Here is a 20,308-nt window from a genome sequence, read left to right as displayed (position 1 = left end):
TTATTAAATCAGGACAGTCAGACGGTAGATCGGGTGAGTAGGAGCTGAAGCATGTCAGGCGATGGCATTCTCACTTCTTACCTGCATGCTGATATAGCTATACAAATGTCATTATAACAGCTGTATTCTCCTGCAGTTTTCGTGTCTGCATAAAAATAATTATTCCGTATGAGCTGGAGACACAATATCTTTTTGAATGATTTCATTCTGATGTTTTTCTTATCTTATATTACAACTCACTAAAAGCAATGGAATAACAGAAGCATTAGGCTTTTCTCTTCTTGTTTTTCAAAACCATTTGCCACACACTGAAAGGTATAAAACCACATTGCTGGTGCAATAAATAATAGTACTGAGGTTTTTACCCGTAGGCTGCGCTTATAGTGCCTTGCGACGACGCTCCGAAACAAATCCATTGACTCTGTCGCAAACGCTTATAGTAAGCGCGACGGCGTCGGAGCGACGGAGCAACAGAGCGACTAAAAATTTGGAAGCCGGGTAAATTTGATTTTTTAGAGACAGTTAATTGTCACACGTGACGGTCTCTAAAACGATCAAATTGCGCGCCCCACCCCTTTTAGTGACGTCACTGGCCTTGTCGCCAGCGACGTAGCTAAAAATCAAATTGCAAATTTCGCTGGTGGCGATGGCGACGGGTGACGTCATCGGTCACATCGCCAGCACTATAAGCGCTGCCTTATTCTTCAGCATTGTTATTATTGTTGCGGTTCCTTTAATTAGTCAAGTCAGCCACTTGAAATGCTCTTTAATCTAATCAATTGACTGCAGTTTAACAGGAATTTAAACACAAAGTGCACTGTCTGACCAAATATGTATTGCCAACAACAAGCTTCTCCTACTTTCAAGCTGTTCAGGCTGTGACTTATCAATGGTGTGGATGAGGGTAAACACAGGAAAATGCAGCTCATTTAACTCTTGTTAGAATAAGAGCTCACCCACTTATCATGATATACAGACAGAACCAGTTCACTTATGGAACTGGGTCACCGCTAATAATCTGTTATTATCGCTACATATTGAAAGTACAGTACCTGCACATATAATAATGAAAGCGGGAATCCCGCCTATTAGTTTGTTTTCCTCACATAGATTATTTCCCTCCTCCACAGCTGAACTTCCCAGTCCTCCCCCCCTCCCTCCCTAGTCCCCAAGATAATTTCCGTTTTAGTTGCCTGTGTTTAACCTCCAATTCCAGAAATCAAAACGGGCCCCAGATTCCACAGAGCCAGTGGGAAATAGGAAGCCGCTTATGAGATGACCACTGGCGCCATCTTTAAATGTCCGGAATGTAGGTCGTCAAATTAAAATGGCAAGTGTATAGGGGACCATGGGTTCTGTGGAGCTAAAAATAGCGCAGTTCAGCTACAGACACCCCCTCCCCCTCCCTCCCCCTCCCCCAATTAGAATTCTGTTAAAAAAATCAAAGTGCAAAATGGATAGATCAGTCTGACTTCATGCATTAGGTCAGAGGTGCGCAAACTGGGGGGCGCGGGGTTTACTGGGAGACTGTCTGCGGGGGGCGCGGGGTTTACTGGGAGACTGTCTGCGGGGGGCGCGGGGTTTACTGAGAGACTGTCTGCGGGGGGCGCGGGGTTTACTGGGAGACTGTCTGCGGGGGGCGCGGGGTTTACTGGGAGACTGTCTGCGGGGGGCGCGGGGTTTACTGGGAGACTGTCTGCGGGGGGCGCGGGGTTTACTGGGAGACTGTCTGCGGGGGCGCGGGGTTTACTGGGAGACTGTCTGCGGGGGGCGCGGGGTTTACTGGGAGACTGTCTGCGGGGGGTGCGGGGTTTACTGGGAGACTGTCTGCGGGGGGCGCAGGGTTTACTGGGAGACTGTCTGCGGGGGGTGCGGGGTTTACTGGGAGACTGTCTGCGGGGGGTGCGGGGTTTACTGGGAGACTGTCTGCGGGGGCGCGGGGTTTACTGGGAGACTGTCTGCGGGGGGCGCGGGGTTTACTGGGAGACTGTCTGCGGGGGGTGCGGGGTTTACTGGGAGACTGTCTGCGGGGGGCGCAGGGTTTACTGGGAGACTGTCTGCGGGGGGTGCGGGGTTTACTGGGAGACTGTCTGCGGGGGGCGCGGGGTTTACTGGGAGACTGTCTGCGGGGGGCGCGGGGTTTACTGGGAGACTGTCTGCGGGGGGTGCGGGGTTTACTGGGAGACTGTCTGCGGGGGGCGCAGGGTTTACTGGGAGACTGTCTGCGGGGGGTGCGGGGTTTACTGGGAGACTGTCTGCGGGGGGTGCGGGGTTTACTGGGAGACTGTCTGCGGGGGCGCGGGGTTTACTGGGAGACTGTCTGCGGGGGGTGCGGGGTTTACTGGGAGACTGTCTGCGGGGGGTGCGGGGTTTACTGGGAGACTGTCTGCGGGGGGTGCGGGGTTTACTGGGAGACTGTCTGCGGGGGGCGCGGGGTTTACAGATGCCCCGCGTGCTTCCCAAAGGCACTTAAATGAAGTGCCGGGGAAGCGGCGAAGGCCTCTGTAAACTGCACTTACCTTGGCTCCGGCGGCTTCTTCCACGCGTCGCCATGGCAACGTAATGTCATGACACTGCCGCAGGAGCAAAGGTAAGGGGAGGGGGGCGCGGGGAAAAAAGTTTGCGCTCCCCTGCATTAGGTCACTTTGAATACCATGATTGATACAATTGAAATCGAAACAGAATTATATTATTTCACAAAATGTATAATTACAGTAGGCCTAGTCCTACAGTAGTTATTGGCAATTATTAGTGTAATATTACTTACATTAGCAATACATTTTGGTAACCTATATAATGAAACCTGCTACGTCAAAAAAGTATTGCTTTGAACTTTATTCTGCACTAATACAGCCTTTTTAGGGTTTACATTCATTCATGTGGCTGGCAGAAATATTCTTTTTTAGTATATACCATGCCAATCTGAACTACAAGCGCAGTCCATTTCTGTGCAACAAAGCAAATAAGTTTGTTTTTTTAGTCGCAGCTTGCAGATGGAGAAATGTGAGCTTAACACATAAGCTCACGCAAGCACAATTGAAATTGAGTTTCACATGTGCCAATTGTGCACTATAAGCTGTTTGCAACGCTTATTACATACATCCCATGGTGCTGATTTTTGCACTGGTTTTTACCCATTAGTACAGTAGTAAATACACCCCAAGATTCTTTCTCCTGCATTCTTTTTTGCAAGGTGCTTTGGAAGTGTAAGATAGTATATATTAAAATGTAATGAATGCTATTATTATTGCTTAACTATTAGGGTGAGATGTCTGCTTCCTGCATTCTGCATGAGTGACATATTAACTGTCCCTTGCCAATAATTTGCCCTGTACCCACATATAATACAGGTCACACGTTACATATTCTTCAATGGCCACATCATACTGTAAACTCCCCCTCTAATCTCAGTGCAGTTTTTCTCCCTCCAAAATGTCATGGCATTTGCTTGAAATTAAACAATAGGTCAAAATGCCAGGTGATTAGCATGATGAAAACCAGCATGGGCGCTGAGAAGTCTATAAACGGGATCCTTAGATTGTAAGCTCTTTGGGGCAGGGTTTCTCTTTGCCCCATGTTGTCATTTATCTGTTGCACTTTCCCCCATTGTTTATTATTTTTTCTATTATTATTATTTACTTGTAAAGCACCAACATTTCCGCAGTGCGGTACAAGGGGGGTACTGGGTGAAATAAATGACACAGAGTTCCATAACAAAGAAAGACAAACAAGCGCGGACAGATACAAAGGTAACGAGTGCCCTGCTGGTGCGAACTTACAATCTAGAGCTTTACCTTGTATTGTCCCTTTGTAAAGCACAGCACACATTGGTGGCCCTATATAAATAAACGTATACATTCATACAACACGCAACTCTGTGTAACATAATAACACATTTCACCGCCTCATTTAGAGCGTAATATTTGAATGTTTGGTAGCGGTAGCTTAAAAGAAGCCTAGAATGGGTGCGGATTGTAGACAAGCAACGTTAGGTTATTGATTCTGCAAAATAATTTTTCTCTATGGTGTAATCTGTTTCTCACCTTCGCCATGACATGGACACAACAAGAAGCACATGCACGCTATAGGTATAGGCGTCAACCTCAGGGGGATTTTTTACATTTAGAAGATACCTGAAGATGAAAAGGCAAAGTAAAAAGCAGCTTTCAGCTGTAAAATTTGACTGAATATGTCCTGAAACTACACCATATTTTCAACAAAGTTTTACAGATCAATGCTGCATTGAGATATAACTGCATATTAGTTCCACGCAGGCCGAAATTAACGTCAGTGGCGGTGCTACCTTTAAACCAGTGGGGTTTAACCTTTTTTTTGGTTAAGAAACCTTATTATATTGTGACATTTTGTCACACCCCAACCCTCTCTAATAACGTGCCTGTGATCAGATGCATTGTAAGGAACCCCAACCCTCTCTAATAACGTGTCTGAGATCAGATGCATTGTAAGGAACCCCAACCCTCTCTAATAGCGCGTCCGAGATCAGATGCATTGTAAGGAACCCAAACCCTCTCTAATAACGTGTCTGAGATCAGATGCTTTGTAAGGAACCACAACCCTCTCTAATAGCGTGTCTGAGATCAGATGCTTTGTAAGTAACCCCAACCCTCTCTAATAGCGCTCCTGTGATCAAATGCATTGTAAATTCTTCTGTATTTAGTACAATTTTCAAATGACCTGAAAATTGCAGAGAACCCTTTAAAGATGCCTGGGGAACCCAAGGGTTACTGGGAACCCTGGTTGAAAAAACACTGCTTTAAAGCTGAAGTTCTAGCAATATCCTACACGTGTGTTTTTTTTTGTTTTTTTAAATAAATCAGTTCTTTACTATGAAAAAATACTTGTAGCATTTAAAAAAAAAATGTAAAGACATTTTTAATGCATTATAATGTAACAAGCATTTTTTGTTCCTATAGAAACCATTTAAGTCACATCCCCTTACTCTTATGAAACAGGATCTGGCACACTCCTTTTTGAGCTCAAACCTCTCTCTAAAAGTGAACCAATTGTATCTTGTGACTGCCTGGTCACATGATCTTCCCCACAGAACTTTGCATCTTGGGTCCTCTTCTACAATACAAACAACAATAATACCCTTAACAAGCGCTAATCTACAATGTGCAATTAACTCACAATAGTGTGAAAAATGGCAATGAATTGGTGATGTGAACGTGATCACTCAATGTGAGTGAAAACCACTTCTAAGTGGTGTACAAGCTGCCAGAGAAACTAATAAACAGATCTTCCCAACCTGTGAAATAAATACAAATACAAAATAAAAGTCCCGGCGCTACAAATGTCCCAGATACCGTGATCCAAATGGAAAGTCCTGGATGAAAAATTCTCAGATGGATGGTACAGGATATTTTCACAGAGTCCCAGGGAGTTGATAATTCCCTTTAACGATGTCCGCAGTGATTCTGGGGAAACATAAGAGGTACACACCAATTGCGCAGTATGCCACTACTCCTGACCCCACTCTGAACCAACGGACAAAGAAACCCTACTTACAAGATAATATCTTGTGCGTTCAAGGGAGAGAATCTGTAACTGTGTCTCTGCTCTGTCTCAGTGTTTCACGGATCCCACGTGACCGGCAGCAGTGATCTCTTATTCCATGCAGCGACCAGCACTCACAGGGGACGTAAGTCAGGCATGTCATGCAGGAACAGAGGATTGACACAATGGTGTAATACGTTTACACTTTATTAAAAAACTTTAAAACACAAATCACCCACACTTACAGTAAATGGGGGATGACGATATGACTCACGGATGCCGTCCGCCACTTGTCTGCAGCCTGATGCGCACTAGGGAGCCTTCCTGAATGGCGTTCTCTGAAACTCCTAGCCGATGACGTCAGCAGCAGGGCGGTGCAGGTACGCTCTCACAGCATCGGCACGACTATGGTGGCTGGACTGGCTCAAACACTTGGCTCCTCCTCCCTACGCGTTTCGTGACTCTGCGTCACTTCCTCAGGGGATGGGGGAGCCTAGTGGGAGCTGTGTTATATACCATTGCATATCAAGAGAGTCCACCCACAAATGGGAGGTCCTGGACTTGATTTCAATGTGAGCTGGAGTTTGGCAATTAGCAGCAATTGGGATCTAGGTGGCTGCTGGGATCAATTGCATTATGGTGAGCATGCTAATCATGCAAACCTTTACTACATCCAATTAAAATATATTACTTGCATGATTACATGGTGGATACTATTGATTGAAACACAAACATATATATTGTTATATGCCTGTTCAACATACATCAGTATAGCACAACAGTATAAATTACATTGTGGATGTTATTGAAACACAAACATGTATATTATTACATCCTGTTTAACAATGCATATACTATTCTCACCTTAAGATGAAAATCAACTGGAAATAAAATAATTGATGGAACTTAAAATTAGAACTGATAGAAATTAATTAAGAATAAACATTCTACGTATCTTTTAAAAAAGCTGCCAAATCGAAATCAATATTTAAACCTAGGGGAGACAGAGTTCTAAGTGTATATATCCAGTATATCCAGTATATCCACTTATACAATCAAGAGAAATTGTTCGGAAGATTCAGTTTACCAGCAACAGGTTAAGGATCTCAAAGAAAAATTCTTAGATAGAGAGTACAGAAATAGTGAGTTAGATTCAGCCATTACAGAGGTCAGCAAAATTGACAGGGCCACTCTAATAACTAGAAAAGCCACAACATCAGGGCAAGGGACAGAACAACAATTTCCCTTTTTCATCACTCAGTATAGTGGGTTGGCCCCAGTCATATCTAAAACATTTAATAAGTATTGGAGTATCCTCCAACGAGATCCCCTATTAAAAACCTGCCTTCCCGACAAACCCAAGATTGTATATAGAAGGGCTAGGAATCTAAAGTCCTCTCTAGCTCCGAGCTGTCCTATTGACAGTCTCAGGGACCGCCATGTCACTTGGCTGAATGGCCTTAAGGGATATTATGTATGTCAAAATTGTATTGGTTGTAAGTACAGTGTAAAAACCAAAATGTTCAAATCCAGTGTCACTAAAAAGGAATTTGAAATTGAGACATTCATAAATTGCAAAACCAACTTTTGTGTATACCTCCTGCAATGCCCATGTGGGTTGCAATATGTGGGGCGCACTGGTAGGCCCCTCAAGCGACGGTTCGCTGAACACGTATATAACATCAAGAGGGGCCTAGAGACCCATAGTGTCTCAAATCATTTCAAAATTAAACATAACCAGGACCCACAGGGGTTAATCTGCATGGGCATTGACAATCCAAAGGGTACTTGGCGTGGGGGGGACAGATTAAATCTTGTTTCTAGAAAGGAAAGTTACTGGATATATACACTTAGAACTCTGTCTCCCCTAGGTTTAAATATTGATTTCGATTTGGCAGCTTTTTTAAAAGATACGTAGAATGTTTATTCTTAATTAATTTCTATCAGTTCTAATTTTAAGTTCCATCAATTATTTTATTTCCAGTTGATTTTCATCTTAAGGTGAGAATAGTATATGCATTGTTAAACAGGATGTAATAATATACATGTTTGTGTTTCAATAACATCCACAATGTAATTTATACTGTTGTGCTATACTGATGTATGTTGAACAGGCATATAACAATATATATGTTTGTGTTTCAATCAATAGTATCCACCATGTAATCATGCAAGTAATATATTTTAATTGGATGTAGTAAAGGTTTGCATGATTAGCATGCTCACCATAATGCAATTGATCCCAGCAGCCACCTAGATCCCAATTGCTGCTAATTGCCAAACTCCAGCTCACATTGAAATCAAGTCCAGGACCTCCCATTTGTGGGTGGACTCTCTTGATATGCAATGGTATATAACACAGCTCCCACTAGGCTCCCCCATCCCCTGAGGAAGTGACGCAGAGTCACGAAACGCGTAGGGAGGAGGAGCCAAGTGTTTGAGCCAGTCCAGCCACCATAGTCGTGCCGATGCTGTGAGAGCGTACCTGCACCGCCCTGCTGCTGACGTCATCGGCTAGGAGTTTCAGAGAACGCCATTCAGGAAGGCTCCCTAGTGCGCATCAGGCTGCAGACAAGTGGCGGACGGCATCCGTGAGTCATATCGTCATCCCCCATTTACTGTAAGTGTGGGTGATTTGTGTTTTAAAGTTTTTTAATAAAGTGTAAACGTATTACACCATTGTGTCAATCCTCTGTTCCTGCATGACATGCCTGACTTACGTCCCCTGTGAGTGCTGGTCGCTGCATGGAATAAGAGATCACTGCTGCCGGTCACGTGGGATCCGTGAAACACTGAGACAGAGCAGAGACACAGTTACAGATTCTCTCCCTTGAACGCACAAGATATTATCTTGTAAGTAGGGTTTCTTTGTCCGTTGGTTCAGAGTGGGGTCAGGAGTAGTGGCATACTGCGCAATTGGTGTGTACCTCTTATGTTTCCCCAGAATCACTGCGGACATCGTTAAAGGGAATTATCAACTCCCTGGGACTCTGTGAAAATATCCTGTACCATCCATCTGAGAATTTTTCATCCAGGACTTTCCATTTGGATCACGGTATCTGGGACATTTGTAGCGCCGGGACTTTTATTTTGGGTCCTCTTCTGCTGCACTGACAGCCATTTAGTAAACCCCCAAGCCGAATCGATCGGCAACTTAGCTAATCACTTGTCAGTGTGTAGATTGTATTGATGAACATATTGAATGGAAAATATATATATTTTTAGAAAAACAGCAGCTTGAACTGCAGCTTTAAACACTAAAAGCAATTGCCTGTAGTTAACTCTTTCAATTGGGGGTATTCATTATACCAGGGGTGCGCAAACTGGGGGGCACACAAGATTTGAGCTGCACCCCCCTTACCTGCTCCCCTGCATGCAGCTCAAATAGTTTGTGCACCCCTGCATTACTCTGTGATTGACAATCGATGCACTATCGTACGGAAACGCCAATGAATAACACCCAATGTGCCCTAATGGGAATTATCGTTTCAATGGTGTGGCTTAGCGAATGCTGAGTACATTTGTTATATAGCATATTTTAGCATACAATAAAGTTGCACTATATCAATTAACACGCTAACTCTAGTAGGAGCAAAACTGCACCGTTAGACACCCACTAAAGCCAATGACTGTGGATTTCATTCATTATAGTAGTATTGTCTGTGGGTATCAGCCCGAGAAAGACAATATGAGCATCCCATTCCATTCCCACTGTGCAGCCACCAAGCATGTCAATAGTTAGCAAACTAAGCTTAGGAGTCATAATGGATACAGTAGCTGACTTGGCAGTACAAAGTGTTACCATAAAGTTGTATGCAAAAATAAACCACTAAAAGCAGGTTATATTGTTTAATGCAATCCCACATACAGGTTAGCCGGTTTAATTTGTTAGGGGCCTCTGAATGGGGAAGTTTTTTGTCAATCAGGTGTTTCCTTTACCCTTATCCCACCCTGTCCTTATCAGAGATCCAATAAAGATAAGGGGAGGGGGTGTGAGGAGACCCTGGCTGTACAAGCACATGCTGATCTCCCCGTGACATTACACACAGGGGAGCTCAAACCCCTTCAAGTTTAACTTAAAACATTAAAAATATATATTTATAGATGTCACATTTTGGTTAAAAAAAAAAGGATATCAATTACCCATCTGAGATGAGACCCTTACACATGTCACTGGAATTACGTCAATTTGGTCCTAGGAGGGATTGTCCCTTTTAGAGGCTAGACATAAATAATAAATTCTGGTATTTTATGCGTACATTGTACACTTTACTATTCATAAACATCAAACACCGTATGGAACATTAGTAACCATCGCTGGATGGAAACTGTGCTGTCACATAGCTATTATTAATATTTGTGGCCTTAAGTGGGAAACACAAAAAAAGGTTTAAAGATGCAGCTACACATAGGATTCAATTGAATTAATCATGCTGATTTTATAAGATAAAGAAGCAACCTCCCTCTCCCCAAATTAGAGCGTAAAAAATAAATACAAATAATAATGTTTACCTTATATGAAACTCTTTGATAAAGCGTAGACGCCTGCGCGAAACGCGTCAGAGGTATTTTCCTTGCTGCCTTTTTTATGTGCCAATAAATTAACCTTTGTATTAGTATATAACAGTCCGGTCTCATTTTCCCTCTGAAGCAGTTGCACCCCCTCACAACTTCATCTCCACATTGACTTATATGAAGTAGCGAGTCACCCGAATTTGACCCACGAACTCAAAGCTACGATTGCCAAAATATTCAGTTCGTTTTAACGTTTACCAGTACTTGCCAGAAAAAAAAAGATGACGGCTGGGTGACCCAATCGCAAGTTGCCACGTCATCTCACTATGACATCACCGCTTTCTATTGGCTGCCTCATAATTCATATTGTTTCGGTGAGTGAATTTTAAAATGAACATTTTCAAAGAGCCTGGAGGTCCCTGTAGCTTAGAGTGAAGCGGGTCAGCTCTGGGGACCCCTTGTTTCGGATAAATAATAACAAATACATATACATATCTATATGCACCAATTGCTGCTTTAAAAAAGTGCCTTTCTGAAAAACAAAAAAGGATAATTTTTTTCTTAATTATTTTGAGAGTTTATCTGTGCAATGTTTGTAAATTGCTTTATTGTCTTTATACCCTCCTTTATCTCTCCCTACGTCCCATTTACTTTCCTAACTGACCTTAAAAAAAAAAAGTGGATGTGTGTATTCATTTGATTATCTTATCAGACTGGATTGACAAATGATCCCCCCATTCAGTGTCCTCCTGGGACTAAAGGGATCAAAGGGGAGTGACATGTGTGATGGGTTAAATGTAGGCGAGTGACACATTTAAAGAAAATGGAAAAGTATATGGGACCTATGTACTAATATGATATTTGTACAAATTTGGGGAGTTAAAACTTCACTGCTAAAAAGTTATACAAATCTTCGTAAAATGTGCATTGCATATATAAATAATAATAGTTCTTGTATAGCGCTGCTAGTTTTATATAGCACTTTACAGATACATTTTGCAGGCACAGTCCCTGCCCTGTGGAGCTTACAACCTATGTTTTTGGTGCCTGAGGCAAAGGGAGATAAAGTGACTTGCCCAAGGTCACAAGGAGTCGACACTGGGAATTGAACCAGGTTCCTCTGCTTCAAACTCAGTGCCAGTCAGTGTCTTTACTCACTGAGCCACTCCCTCTCCCTTTTCATATATATGAAAACATACTGTAACACATAATGGATAAGGAATATATGGGTTGCTTTTTGACACATTGCGTAAAGGAAAGGAAGAAGAAAAAATGAGTACATAGGTCTCTCTGTATTGTCACATCATTTTTTGAACCTCTAACATTATCTTGGTAAACAAATGCTTCACATGGTTTTTACAAACTTTATCTAGCCTCTTTGGGACATACGACGATTTGTCCGCCCTCAAAGCCACAGGTAAACGGTTGATTTGGTTTTGTCCCTTGTTTGTATAGTAATTATGAGGCCACGCTTAGTAACACAGATAAACACAATTAGCTGGGAAAAGGGAACCATTTATTTTGAACATAATACAAAGAAGTACAAAACATGGTTCACTTGCCTTGTGGGACCGCTCCTTTACATAAAACCAAGGCAATCTGCCGGGTCATTTTTAAAGCATAAATTACTTAGATAAAGATTAGAGACGTCTGGCATGTCACTGCCTTTAGTTCAGTGTCTCCTGGTGTCAGCTAAATAATGCCCAGTAATTCTACAGATGTGGGGTACCATTTTTACCATGCACCTATTAGACAATCTGACACAGAGAGTTCACCTATGTGTAAGTTTCACATCAGATAAATAAAATACATCCAGCCCCTTTCTAAATTCTATTTTTCTCCAGGAACAGTATGGTGTTATTACGAACACTACTGCTGCTATTGACATTCTTACAGCTGCTCCTATTTCTGTCAGCACTCACAAATAAAACGATCGAAAACCACTCACTCCTAGGGTAATTAAAGAAGCAATAAATACTACATTCCCCCTTTTGTTATTTTTCTTATTTGGATATGTAAAGCATGTGACAATGTATAATTCTACATTCTTACCTAAAATGGCAATCGTTTGGTGCTCCTGTTATGAATCTGTCAAAATCCTGATCATGTGACAAACTACATGGCTGCTTCAGTCAGTGTAACTCAGCAACTACAATGTATCCATATATTACTGAGGCAACATTATCTATTGTTACAGTTTGCAGCTCAAACTGCTGGCAATATTGGCAACAAATTATTACAAACAGAAAAGTGGTGTAAAGAACAAAGGATGCTTTAAAACTCATTAAAAATGGCATTAAAAGTTGAATAATATTTTTTTTTAAATACAGTAAGTATTATCTAATACTACAGAACTGATTTATTAAAAAAAATACATTTCAAATGTGTAATTACTTTATTAATAATAATAATAATAATGTATTATTAATTTGTATTATTATTAGGTAATAATGAAAAAGCTACATGTATGTACACATAGAAAGCGATTAACATTTCCTCCGAGGTTGTAGCAGAACGGATATGTGGCTTCTAATTGGACCATGTTCTACCACAGTGGCAGGAATATGCCTGTATATACCACTCGCTGCTCTGCCTTGGAAATACAGTAGCTGAAGGTGAAACAGGAAGTCTCCCGGCAGCCATTTTTCTTCTGCTTGGAGACATTTTGGGGACTCAAGTATAGTAATGGAAACTTGAGTATAATCTCTTATTTTTAGGGGTACATAAAAATGAATAAGAGGATACACTGGAAACTTTCTTCCACATGAAGTAGTTACAGACAGGGCCGTCTTAACAGCATTATAGGCCCCCGGGCAAAGCAGTGCACTGGGCCCTGCAAACTCTCCGCTACAAGTCGTAATTTTTCTCCTTCTACCGTTTTAGAGGGAGATTTGAATGTTGAGGCGGGTGATCGGAATATTAGTGTTAAATTCTGGTCTGCGCATAGATTAGCATGGGGCCCCTATGCTGGAGGGGCCCCCGGGCAACCCATGCGTTAAGAAGGCACTGGTTACAGATGTAGCAGATGTTATAGTACCCGCTATCCCGGTAACGTAATGCTGCTGGCACAAATTTGACCGCATTATTGTGTGATTTGTGATTGTTTTCGTGAAATTTACAAGGCAAATCAAATAGAGCATAATGCATCAAACTACACGCCAGACTTTGCTAACTAGTTGCGCAGTTTTGCTCAATATCGTAAGGTAACAGGTGCAAAAGCATCTGCTACATCTGTACTTTAGATGCGATACAATTAACTAGCAAATATTATCACGTCATCAACTATCGATTTATATTCCCAGACAAACCATTCCACGTAACTTCACGTCAAGCAGACAGTTTATATTGACAAAATAATGTGCCGCAACTGTAAGCAATATAGTATGATTACACACTTCCAACCACGTACTGCTTTTTGAACTCACAAGGACGATGAGCTATAAAATATTACTGGAGCCACTAACCTCCTATACTTAGCCTTCTAACCTCCAAAAACCAACAGAACAACTAAAGCAAGAACCCCTATTGTTTCCAATGAAACTTTCTGTAAGAATAAACAGCTTCCAGGGATTGTAAAAACAATCAATAACATGAAATGCTAGAATAGAGGAGGAGGTCAAAATAAGCCCGTGTAATGTTAAAAATGCTGATCTGTGGTCCACCATGCTGCCAGCCACATGTGCACTGACTGAGCAGTATATCAAGACTTCCAATGCCTTGAGCAAAATATAAGCTGACAGCACTTTTATGGTTGCCTTCATTGTGGAAGCTGTCCTTCTATTTTCTGCAAACTGGAACAGAACGTGCTCTGTTCTCCGAAAGCAAGAAAATATAGAGTGATCTTCTAGCACTGTGGCATATTCTGAAAACAGCATGCAGGCACTCAAAGGAAATTATGTTTAATAGATGAGCAATTTCTATGCATGCAGCACAGAAGCCACCACCAGCCAATGGAAGTCCAGTTATTATTCAAAGCGACAAATAACAAAGCAACAGTTTGATCACAGATGCCATGACCTGTAAAGTTCAGCTGTTTCAGGATAAGGAAAGCTAAGATGTGGCAGCTAAACTCTGTGTCATTCAAGTACAGATTACATTACATAGGCAATTAAGATGCTATGCAAAGATTGGAGAAAAGAGACATTCGAGACCATACAGCTCAAGAGATAAGGCGTGTCGCACACACCCATGAAACACACCATCACAGTATGGTATGTAGGGGCGGGGGTATTTGCTGAATAGTTGTGATAACTATGAAATTGCAAATATAAGAAGGAAGCAGACTCTGTACCTTTCCATTTGCTCATTGCGATGATTACATGGTGTATTACACCGCCTGGGTCTCATATCTGTGGGGTCATATTTACTAAATGGTGCTACTCTATCAGACACCTTACAATGCCGGAAGGTACGTTACGGCTCATACAAGCGAGTGGGTCATCGGTGTCTTCTGGCGTCTGAAGGTGTCTTATGGAGTAGCAGCTCTTAGTAAATATGGCCCTTAATACAAATGTATTGCATGTATTAGTGCTTTGAAGTGTTTCTTTATGATGTTATACAGATATAGTGATTGTGACCTGAGGCACCAAAACTTTTTTTAGTACTCAACTGCTTGTGTACTGGGCTCTTGGTTTCAAATGCCCCAAGTTATCATTACAGTATTATTATTATTATTATTTAACCTTTCCTGTGCTGCCGAGATGTTCATATATGCAGTGTCATTTCTGAATTAGCATACAGATACAATCAAAGCCCCAGTCAGACTAATGAAACATCAAGAGAAAATAATTCCTACCCAGAAAGGCGTCCAATCTACGTAATAATGGACGGAAACCATCAACGCGCAATCTGTGCTATTGCGCCCAATACAGTCAACGGCAGATATCGCCGATTCTGCCGTGATCGTGTGGATCGCGCTTCCACGGCTCCTGAGCTGTTACGTCTTCTATAGCAGGGGGTGCTCAACTCCAGTCCTCAAGATCCCCCAACAAGTCAGGTTTTGAGGATATCCCTGCTTCAGCACAGGTGGCTCAATCAGTGGCTCAGTCTTCGACTGCAGCGCCTGTGCTGCAGCTGGTATATCCTTAAAACCCGACTTGTTGGGGGGTATTGAGGACTGGAGTTCAGCCCCCCTGTTCTGTAGTATAGTATTACTCTTATTCTGTTAATGAAAATGTCTTGTGATGAGGCCACTTTGGTTTGTTTTTTCTCAGGGTCACACTGAAACCTGCCTTCTAGTTTGACAGGAGACCAAACTTGGCAAAACAGCTTTCAATCTATGAACAACAACCACCAGAAATAAAGGTGCCCCTGAAAGCGAAGGAGCTAATTTAACAATGTCCTTACATTTGACAAAGCCACGTGCACTTGATGTGTGTGCAGGTACACACTTGCTTAATACATAACACCATAAATGTTACAACCACAAAAAAAACAACACCTTAATGAGTCCCCACTTGACCGCACATAAATCAGCAGCAGCAGAAAGAAGTGGAGTCACACGCCGTTAAAGTCACAGCGGATGAGTGAAAATTGAATTAGTTATAAACGGAGTATTCCATTTACACACATTCCTACATTTGATCATGGAAATGGATTTGGTTTGTGTCAAACACATACGCACTGTGGCATGTAGATATAGCGTATACGTGTAGATAATCCGTTAAGACATAACCCCGGGAAACGTAACACAAAACTGGGAAACGTGCATCAAATATTTAGGTAAATGTTGTCGAAAAAGAGGCCGTGACTCAGTAACCTCATAATCTACATGGTATGTTGGGAGGCTTACACAGATACTATATAAGTGCATCGCTTCAAAGAACATGACTAAGAGCATAAATAAGAGCATCTAGAGAATGCAGTGTTTTGGAGTTACACATATTTAGTACTAGCGTAACATGTTAGTGTTAGTGTCAGAAGCATTCGGCACAACAATAATATTTGATATTCAGTGTAGCCCGTTCCAAAGTAATACAGCATTTTACAGAATGATTATATTATCTGTAGTGATTTGGCCTTGAATGTGTTGTTTTTAAAACCCAGCCATACTGAAGCATCTTCATTGCCCTTGCAATGCGATCTCCCTCGTACGATACTGGCTCACTTTTAATTTAAACTTGCATGGACAATAACAGGCCTTATTTTTCCTGATTCCCTTACACACACAGCCCAACACAAAATAAAATCCATTGTTAAAGAATTGCAGTGTTTGTAATAAAGAGAGAGCTGTTTGTGTTCCCGCAAGTAGGTTTTTATGGTTATTTTAGAGCCCTGTCATGTACAGCTCAACCCCCTTATAACGCTGTGCTTGGGGTCCAAAGAATCACATCGCGTTTTAAGCGAATCGCGCTAGAAATAATGTACAATTGTATGCATTGTACAATAAAGTATTTAAGATACCAATAATCGTGTTGTAAAGTATTCATAAATACGAAAATTGGGAGCCACGCTTGCATCGCGTTATAAGCGGATTCGGGTTGTAACGGATCGCGTTATAACGGGGTTGAGCTGTATCTTTTGAAAGAGAGGAAAATGAGTGAAACTTAAAACCCACTGCATTTATTTCAATAACTGACATGAAAAATGAAAGGTTTGCCTAAGTATCAAACTTTTCCAATACACTGCCAAGAACAGGGCACAAAGCCTGGACAAAGTGCAACAGTTTTCACAGGAGAATACTGCAGCATATACTCTGGTTCAGGCTCTTTTCACATCGGAAGGTTTAGGTAGCATTTCCTCCCGTGGATCAGTGAAATAATTCCTTTATCACTGGTCAATGATGGGTGTTGCTGAAACTTATATAGTGTAAATATTTACATCTCTAAATCAATATTTGGGCTGTATTCGCCTATTCGAAGCCAGGGGGCCTTCAATTGCATTCAAGGTTTCTCTGGCACAGAAGGGGTTAAAGTGACTACAGTATACTTTAAACAGTGCAGTCACTTAAATACAAATGGGCTTGACAAGTAGCCTTAAAGCACAAAAATATGTGAAGTTTCATTTAAGCGTCTGCAAATCGCATGGTGCCTCTGAGAAAATGGCACCAAATATTTGTTAGCATTGACAAAATCCTATGAAAGTGATATTTTTTGTACACACTATTGGCCCCAAACGCACAAACAATAACATTGGCAGCACTGACTTCTATGTATAATATAAATAACCCATGACTGAGCTGCTGTCAGTCGGTTGTTGATCAAATAAAAGAGACAAGGTGCTGCCTTGCTGCCATTCAGACATTTTCCCAGTAATTTTGGATGCCATCAACCTTGTAATAACATGGAAAATAACAGCCTCCTTTCATATAGCACACCCAAAAGAGGAAACCAGGCTGAAGAAGCTCAGACCATCCCCAATGCCCAGAAAGCCAGTAAATGATACATAGCATCATAGCAGAAACAGGCAAAGTCCAAGCACCAAGCAGATCAACCCTGGCACTGAGAAGGAAACTGAAACATCTAGTACACACTGTGCAAAGGGAGGAAGAGAGAAAGGAGACAGGGGGGTGATGAAGGTATATAATGCATGCACATAGTTTGTAAACCCAGAAGGGAAAAGAAGAGTGGGTGACAACATTCACCTGAAATGAGGGGAACCCCTAACCCCTTCAATGCCACAGCATTAAGGATGTCTGCATATCCCTCTTGTGTGACTGACACTAGTGATGAAGGGAGGAAAGGGTGACAAGGAAATAGGAGGGCACGTGAAGGCAAAAAAGGTGCTGAAGATAAATTTTAAAAAAATGCATGTCAAGTGCAGAGTCCACATAATCAATGCAATGTCACGACAATCCCATTACCCCCATAATCAATGCAATGTCACGACAATCCCATTACCCCCTTTATTTCCGGGCAGGGGATAAACACGGGCCACCCAGGAGCCAGCATGCAGAAGAGGTGAGAGAGGGGGACACTGCGGGGGTAGGAAGGTAAAATACATGTGCAATAAGGGTACACCTTGGCCCTCCGGTGCCAGCCTGGTGTAAGTATTAATTACTTTAACCCCTTCACAGCCTGGTACTTAAGAGGAAATGTAAAAAATAAATAAATAATAGTGGAGGGAAAAGGGGGGGGGGGGGGGCAGGGGGGTTGAAAAGGAAGAAGAGTGGGAAAAATACAAATGGGGTGATGGAGGCAAAATGCATGTGATAGTATCCCCCAAACCATCAGTGGAGACAGCGAAGGAGAGAGATGATCAGCTCCTACCTGGCACATAAGGGGCATTCACTGAAACTTGGCACTTACCACCTTCCTGGCTGTGTTGATCCACTGAGCAGGATGGTGCAGAGGTGGGGGACCCTATCACCGTGTCACCCCAGCATCCTTGCACTGGCTTCTCTTAATCCGTGAGGGAAGTGAAATAATGCGGCAAGGGGGGGGGGGGGGGGGGGGAATGCTTTTCTCCCTGTATTGGAGAGGTGGGATCCCTCCTGGATGTGACAGTGTAGATGAGCGCTGGGTATTACAGCGCACTGTGCACACTGTCACACCGAGCCGCCCCCGCCGGCTGCCCGTCTGGTGATGGGTTATAAACTGAATGCTAAGCTGGCGTCACCGCTCCTCAGCCTGTGCAATGCACACACACACACACACACACACATATACACACATACACATATACACACACTGCGCTCATACTCATGCAAGCCCCGCCTGCTGCCCGTCTGATACACACACACATACACACACACTGCGCTCAGACTCATGCAAGCCCCGCCTGCTTCCCCTCCCTCCTCCTGCCCTGCTTCCCCCGCCCAGTGACCCAGTGTGCTGCTGCTGCACCGGGCATGGCAGTCTCATACAGTGACCCAGTGTGCTGCTGCTGCACCGGGCATGGCAGTCTCATACAGTGACCCAGTGTGCTGCTGCTGCACCAGGCATGGCAGTCTCATACAGTGACCCAGTGTGCTGCTGCTGCACCGGGCATGGCAGTCTCATACAGTGACCCAGTGTGCTGCTGCTGCACCAGGCATGGCAGTCTCATACAGTGACCCAGTGTGCTGCTGCTGCACCGGGCATGGCAGTCTCATACAGTGACCCAGTGTGCTGCTGCTGCACCGGGCATGGCAGTCTCATACAGTGACCCAGTGTGCTGCTGCACCAGGCATGGCAGTCTCATACAGTGACCCAGTGTGCTGCTGCTGCTGCACCGGGCATGGCAGTCTCATACAGTGACCCAGTGTGCTGCTGCTGCACCAGGCATGGCAGTCTCATACAGTGACCCAGTGTGCTGCTGCTGCTGCACCGGGCATGGCAGTCTCATACAGTGACCCAGTGTGCTGCTGCTGCTGCACCAGGCATGGCTGTCTCATATAGTGACCCAGTGTGCTGCTGCTGCACCGGGCATGGCAGTCTCATACAGTGACCCAGTGTGCTGCTGCACCAGGCATGGCAGTCTCATACAGTGACCCAGTGTGCTGCTGCTGCTGCACCGGGCATGGCAGTCTCATACAGTGACCCAGTGTGCTGCTGCTGCACCAGGCATGGCAGTCTCATACAGTGACCCAGTGTGCTGCTGCTGCTGCACCGGGCATGGCAGTCTCATACAGTGACCCAGTGTGCTGCTGCTGCACCGGGCATGGCAGTCTCATACAGTGACCCAGTGTGCTGCTGCTGCACCAGGCATGGCAGTCTCATACAGTGACCCAGTGTGCTGCTGCACCGGGCATGGCAGTCTCATACAGTGACCCAGTGTGCTGCTGCTGCACCGGGCATGGCAGTCTCATACAGTGACCCAGTGTGCTGCTGCTGCTGCACCGGGCATGGCAGTCTCATACAGTGACCCAGTGTGCTGCTGCACCAGGCATGGCAGTCTCATACAGTGACCCAGTGTGCTGCTGCTGCACCGGGCATGGCAGTCTCATACAGTGACCCAGTGTGCTGCTGCTGCACCAGGTATGGCAGTCTCATACAGTGACCCAGTGTGCTGCTGCACCGGGCATGGCAGTCTCATACAGTGACCCAGTGTGCTGCTGCTGCACCGGGCATGGCAGTCTCATACAGTGACCCAGTGTGCTGCTGCTGCTGCACCGGGCATGGCAGTCTCATACAGTGACCCAGTGTGCTGCTGCTGCACCAGGCATGGCAGTCTCATACAGTGACCCAGTGTGCTGCTGCTGCTGCACCGGGCATGGCAGTCTCATACAGTGACCCAGTGTGCTGCTGCTGCACCGGGCATGGCAGTCTCATACAGTGACCCAGTGTGCTGCTGCACCAGGCATGGCAGTCTCATACAGTGACCCAGTGTGCTGCTGCTGCACCGGGCATGGCAGTCT

General features: G+C 43.8%; 1 protein-coding gene across 6 annotated transcripts in view; it reads right to left on the bottom strand.

The window, feature by feature from the left end:
• PIP5K1B (phosphatidylinositol-4-phosphate 5-kinase type 1 beta) overlaps positions 1 to 18,703 on the bottom strand; it is a 159,128-nt gene extending 140,425 nt beyond the window's left edge. For 5 of the 6 annotated variants that reach the window (XM_075597570.1, XM_075597561.1, XM_075597578.1 and 2 more), the window contains exon 1: positions 18,279 to 18,702. The gene's annotated coding sequence lies outside the window, so the exon portion shown is untranslated. Of the gene's footprint in view, positions 1 to 18,278 lie in introns of all 6 variants that reach the window. The other variant, XM_075597595.1, reaches the window with a different exon arrangement.
• Between the last annotated feature and the right edge of the window lie 1,605 nt (positions 18,704 to 20,308).

This window comes from Ascaphus truei, chromosome 1, assembly GCF_040206685.1.
Source record: "Ascaphus truei isolate aAscTru1 chromosome 1, aAscTru1.hap1, whole genome shotgun sequence".
Lineage (NCBI taxonomy): Eukaryota > Metazoa > Chordata > Amphibia > Anura > Ascaphidae > Ascaphus > Ascaphus truei.
The sequence above is the reverse complement of the archived record's forward strand: the minus strand, read 5'-3'. Positions and strand labels throughout refer to the sequence as shown.